Below are 7,010 nucleotides of genomic sequence, written 5' to 3' on the forward strand. Positions count from 1 at the left end.
CTAAATCTCATGGTAAGGTCACCCAGAAATTGTTTGGGCCATGGTGGTAGTCCATTTCTTAATTCATACTGCGAAAAGATGGAATCATGGGAAGCTGGACCAGTGAAATCGAAGCTGAGTAAAACATGCATCTTCCCCATACAAATTCACTTCATTCATAATTTGGATCAAATATAGACCTGCCCTAGTTCAATGACTTCTGACATGCTCCAACATGCTGAGCTACCTCATGAGCAAACTTATTGATGCACTCCCAAAACAAAGGATAAGTGATTAGAAAAATTTGTTACAGGGGAGGTGGGTGAACTTTTTCAAAAATATAGGGGCTATTGGTGCAATTTATCCTGATATCAGTTTTTATTTCATTATCGTATAAATATAATGTTTTGGTTATTTTCATTTAATTTGTTAAAGGCATCCGGTCTTCGATTGGGAAGAGTGAAAATAGAGTGTAAATGCAAATACGTAGAGTGAACAACTTTGTGTCCATGCAAATGCAAAGTTGGTTTAATTTTACATTGAACAACTTTGTGTGCAAAAGGTTCCATCTATTTTTTGGATGCAAATTTTGCTCTCATTTTGAGAACATGTCTTAGAATCTGTTTTTTATTGTTTTTACTAGCGGGGCCCCATGCGAGTAAAATTGTGATGTTCAAATGGATAAAGGAAAGGGATCAAAATGAAATATAAACCTGTGTAATGTATTGGCTTATGAGAAATTTCAATCATACTGTTAATTAATAAATTCAGTATTTTAATAAATACTTTTAATTAATTAATAATATTATAATTATTAAAAATACTGTATTAATTAAAAGTAGATTTAATAAATTATAACTTACATTATATTAATTAATAAATCCATTATTTTTAATAAATACGATTAATAATGTTAATTAGTAAAAATACTGTTAATTATTAAAAATATTGTAATTATTATTAGGGAAAATTCCTAATCAGTACCCTGTACTTTGGCTTGAGTGACAATTTGGTCCCCGAACTTTCAAAATGTGACAATCCATTACCCGAACTTTCAAAATGTGACAATCCAGTACCTGTCATTAAACAATCCGCTAATCAGCCATTAAGCGACATTTGAAAAGTAAAAAGTGCCCTAAGAATGCCATCTAATTCTCTTTATCAACCATCCAAGCATTGACAATAAAATGAACAATCCCAAATTCTAGATTTTTCTAAATATTCACCAACTTTTTTGAATAGAAGAAGATAGGATTTGGGACTCTTCAATTTTTTGTCAACGTTTAGATGGTTGATAAAGAGAATTAGATGGCATTCAAAGGGCATTTTTGACTTTTCAAATGTCACTTAACAGCTGATTAACGAACTGGTTAACGACAAGTACTTGATTGTCACATTTTGAAAGTTCAAGTACTAGATTATCACATTTTAAAGTTTGGGGACCAAATTGCCACTCAAGCCAAAGTATAGGGTACTGATCGGGAATTTTCCCTTATTATTAATATTGTAAATTTTAAAATACAATAATTATTGTTGCTACTCCCTCTCTCTCTCTCTATTCTCTCTCTTAAATGTCATTTTTAAGTGCATTAATAGCATGCATTAAAATAAGAGGCCTTGCAAAACCCAAATGTCTATCTCTAATAGTGTGTGCAACTTTATTAATCTAATCAATATAAGTAATGATTACTTTTTTATATTTTTAAAACAAAAGAAAATAGGAACAATGCAACAAATTGAGAAAATAGATAAATAACTTTTCTCAAAAAGTAATTTTAATGATTTTATTTTTTAGCTTTTGGTAATTTATCATATTTATTAGAAATCATGTTAATCAATTTTTGGTAATTTCTTGGATAATTTTTGGTAGTTATGACAAATTTATTGGTACTTTATTTTTGGTTATTTTTTGGCTAATTTCTGTTCATTAAATGTAAATTTCTGTTATTTATAGCTTAAATTATATTTAAATAAATAAATTAAATATAATTACTTTTAATTACAATTTAAAATTTAATTATAGTACTTACATTTTCAAATATAATTTAAATATTAATACAATTTAAATTATAAATTACATTAGTTAACAATTTAAAATGAATTAATAAAAAAATATTAATATTTTTAAATAAATACAGTATTTTAATATTTAATTAATAATATTGTAATTAACAATACTACAATTATTGAAAATACTATAAAATACGATTATTTATTAATATTATAATTATTAAAAATAGGGAAATTGTCTAAAACTCACCATGAGTTTTCAACATTTCTCTTAAACTCATCACAACTTTTCAAAATGTCTAAAACTCACCCTGTTAGTAAATTTTTATTTTCCAAAACTCACCTTGCGTTAGTGCACCGTTAATGCTTCTTAACAGAGGTGTCCATATCAGCATAAATAATAATTTTCATGACCAAATTACCCTTGGATGGTGAGTTAGAGGAAAAATGGTCTTTTATAGTTTTCAATTTTCTTGTTTTTTTTTTTGCATTTTTAGTGTTTTGTTATAATTTCTATTTTTTTACATTTTTTTATATTTTCTACAATCTATAAAATTTTGGTGTTTTTTCTACAATTTTTATTTTCTGATTTTGTTTTTCAATTTCTATAGTTTCTATAATTTGAAAATAATTTTTTATTTTGTTTGCAATTTCTATATATTTTTATATTTTTTGTAATTTCTATGTTTTTATGTATTTTATATTTGAAAATATTTTTTTGAATTTTTTCCTTTTTTCATGTCTAAATATTAAAATGGTAATATATTAACACCCATCAATTTATTTTGTATATATATTTTTCTATGAAAGTTAGAATGGTAATATATTAATGCCCATTAGTCTGTTTAACGTCAAGTTAATGACATGGTGAGTTTTAGACATTTTGAAAAGTTGTGAGTTAAAGAGAAATGTTGAAAACTCATGGTGAGTTTTAGATAATTTAATGTTAATAAAGAATACATTATTTAAAATAAATAGTTTTAATTAATTAAAATACTATAATTATTAAAATTATTGTAATTATTAAAAGTACTATATTAACTAAAAATATTGTTAATTAATAAATTCAGTATTTTAATAAATAATTTTAATTAATTAATTAATAATATTGTAATTATTAAAAATACTGGAAAACCCAAAGGTCTCTCTCTCTAATAGATAAATTACTTCTCTCAAAGGAGATACATGCTGACATGGACCATCCAATTATATATATATATATATATTAATAAATGCTATAATTAATTAAGTAGGGTTAATTAGTAAATACTCTAATTAACTAACTACTATTAATTATTAAATACTATATTTGTTGAAATACTGTTAATTATTAAAAGTATTGTAATTATTAATTTACTATTAATTAATAAATACATTATTTGTAATAAATATTGTTGATTAATTAATAAATACATTATTTGTAATAAATATTGTTGATTAATTAATAAATACATTATTTATTAATGTAATTGTTAATAGTGTTGTTAATAAAATTTGAATTTATTAAAATACTATTAATTATTAAAATACTATTAGCTGTTAAATTATTGCATTTATTTAAAATACAGTAATTTTCTGGAAATTATCATATTTTCAGAAATATTGATAGACTCCCTTATTAATAATAAAATAATATTAATTGTACTTTTTAATTATTTCTTATTAAATTCCTTTATTAATATAAAATACTATTAACTTTCAATATTTTTCAATTATTTTCAGTATTTTAATTATGTTTAGGGCTTTCGGAATTTTCTGGAATTTTAATTAATTGTTGGATTTTTAATTATAGTTATTAGGCTTCAAACTTTCAATATTAAGTGAAAGTTTAGTGGATTTTTAAATTAACAATTTTTTGATTGTTTAACCTCAACCTATTTATATTATTACTATTCTCTCTCTCTCTCTCTAATGTAATAAGGCCTTAGAAAACCCAAATCTCTCTCTAATAGTATACAATGTTATTGATCCAATCAAAATAGGCAATGCTTACTTTTTTTATATTTTTAAAATAAAAGAAAATAAAAAATATAAAAAAAATGGAAAAAATAGATTAATAGCTTCTCTCAAAAGAAAGATATGCTGACATGGCACCTTCAATTTTATTATCTCTCTCTCTCTATATATATATATATAAACATTAGCAAAATTGAACCAGAGTGCATATATTGAACCTACATTTTCACTATTCCCAAACGGAGCCTCAATGAAATGAATCCGATTACCAAAAAAGAAAGAAAGAAATCTAATCCAAATTCAATCTAAATCCAATGGATAAGGTTGGACAAGAATCCAAGCAACAACAAAACACATTTATTCAAAACATTAGTATATTTTATGTAATCGAAATGGATATGATGCAAGTTTTAACATCCAAAACCGGAATCAAGTATCAAATTTCCAGAATGCGTTAACAGCCCTAACAATAAATGATAACCCTCCAAACTTCTGGTTTATTAACTTGAGAGATTTCTGGCCAAACATTTTCCACAAGGCAAGTCTCAAACTTGGAAAAACCAAGGGTTGTTAATGGGTTGGGTCTGGCTCGAACCAGGATCGACCCCAACAAGAAATATCAAGGAATTGAAATTGAACCAGACCTGATAGGATTTACAATTTTAGACCTAGAACTAAATCGATCAATTCTCGAGACAGTTGGGACAATATATATTAAATAAATTAATATATTATATATATAATATATAGCCCAAATTAACTTTGAGTAGGTTTGAGATTTGGTAGAATTGGTTCTGAACCAATAATAGTCGGGACAATATATTAGGAACCAGAACTGATCCATTGCTACCAGATCTTGGAACCAGAATTGGCCCAATCGGTTTTGGTCCATTGGGTCCACCGAGTCAGAGTCGGCCCATTGACATCCCTACACCTAGGCATTTTGAGTTTAAACATCAATTTTTCATTTTTTTTTGTCTGATTTTGATTGAGAATGTTTTGAGTTAAATAGCTGTAAGATGTTTATATTAGAAACATAAAACAAGGCGTGTTTGGGAAAATGTTAAATTGATATTTCCTTCATCAACTGCCTATTTGAAGAAACTGTCCAATGGCATGCAGAACTGTAAATCGGGCCATGCTGGGCTTGGGTTTCCAGGCCCAAGGGCCGTCACGACACGACCAAGTGGGCTGTACTGTTCGTGGCCTGCGTGCCGGCATGGCCCAACAAACAGCATGACACAACCCATATATATATAATTTTTATTTTCAATTATATTATATTATTTTATTTCAATTGCATTGTAAATTTTTAAGTTCATTTTATTATTTCATATATAAACAATTGTATACATCAAAATTCATATGAAAAAATTTTAAGTTTCTTTTTCATTTTTTGTTTATTTTGTTAATTTATTTTAAAGTTTCATTATTTTTATTCTATTTTTTTAAACAAAATATACATCTCATGGCTTAGCCAGGTCTACGGCCCATCTTAGCCCAAGGCTCGACCCGTAGCATGGCACAACATGGCTTGGGCTGCCTAGGCTTGTGCCATGGGTCATGCTGGGCTGGACCTTTGAAATATCCTAGAGGTAGCAAGCACGACCCGCCAAAAGCACGGGCCACCTGTGGGTTGTACCTTGCTAGCCCGACACAACCCGGTTACACCTCTAATGGCATGGCTCTTAATTGGTGTCCTGCATTGCAGTGCAAAGATGGATAATACATAGGCCTATTCATGGGATGGGCTGAGCCGGGCTTCCACTCTGTATTAACAGAATTTTCTAAGGCCCGAGCCCGAGCTCGGCCCGACCATCGGGCCTACAACTTGGGCCCGAGCCCGGCCCTCATAAAAAGCCCGAGGCCCGGGCCTGGGCCCGAGTCCGAAATTTAGCCCATACTATTAGCAGCTGAATAGAGAGAGAGAGAGAGAGATTATAAAGAAAAGAATAAAAATGTATATATTAAATTATAAATATATATTTTAATAAATATTATATTATTTATATATTTTATATATTATAAAATACATATTATATATTTTATAAAATATATAATGCTGAGTCGGGCCGGGCCGGACTCGTGCCGGGCTTTTTTGACAAATCCCAAGCTCGGCCAGAAACACAGTCAGGCTTACTGTGTTAGGCCCAAGGTCAGGCCCTCAAGCCTAATTGCATGACCAAGCCCGACTGGGATGCGGATTGGGCCAGGCCGGGCCATCGGGCTACCCAGCCCATGAACAGATCTAATAATACATCATAGAATGCCAATAGACTCACCTCCAAAATAAAGGTTTTTTGTGTGTTTCTAGAACTTTGATTAAAAATGAGCCAATCACCGAAAAACATTTATTTTTTAAATTTAACCATTGGATGAGAATTAGTACAGTGAATTTGGATTTGATACTCACAAAATTCATCCTCAGGTTGTTATCACAGCCCTTACAACTTTGCATTAGAAATATCTTTTGATCAATACAAACATACAAGTTGGGAAATGGAAATGTTCCCAATGCCCATATGTAAGGATTGTGAAGACGAGTTTTGTGAGGATAAGATGTAAATTCTAGTACAGTTGAGTGGTGTCACTTTGAATATAAAGCATTGGATTTAAATGTATTAGGTAGCAATGTCAATACCAAACACAATACTGTTTCAAAAACTTGCGTAACAACGCCGGTGTTGACATTTTGACATGAAATGTCATTGTTTCTCTAAATGTTTGAACCTGAAATTTTTTATTAGGTCATCCGTTCGTACTGAACAGTTGTTTCCAGGTCGTTTTTTAAAACCAAAATCTCATGGATCAATACACACCGTATGTATAAGTTAGAGTTCACATCTGCCCCCTACAGAATGTGCCCCCAAAACGCCCCACATGCATTAAGAACATCTCCCATACTTGTCACTGGGAGATGTTCCCAATACACGATTGAGATGTGCTATGAGACGTTTTTGGGGCCTCTATGGAAGGCAGATTTAAACTCGTTTAGGTTAATCACTGAACTGCTTCTAATCGACATGTTTTTAGAAATGAGCTAGCAAAACTTATCTATCATTGCA

Source organism: Nelumbo nucifera, chromosome 4, assembly GCF_055504915.1.
Source record: "Nelumbo nucifera cultivar China Antique chromosome 4, China Antique-T2T, whole genome shotgun sequence".
Classification (NCBI taxonomy): Eukaryota; Viridiplantae; Streptophyta; class Magnoliopsida; order Proteales; family Nelumbonaceae; genus Nelumbo; species Nelumbo nucifera.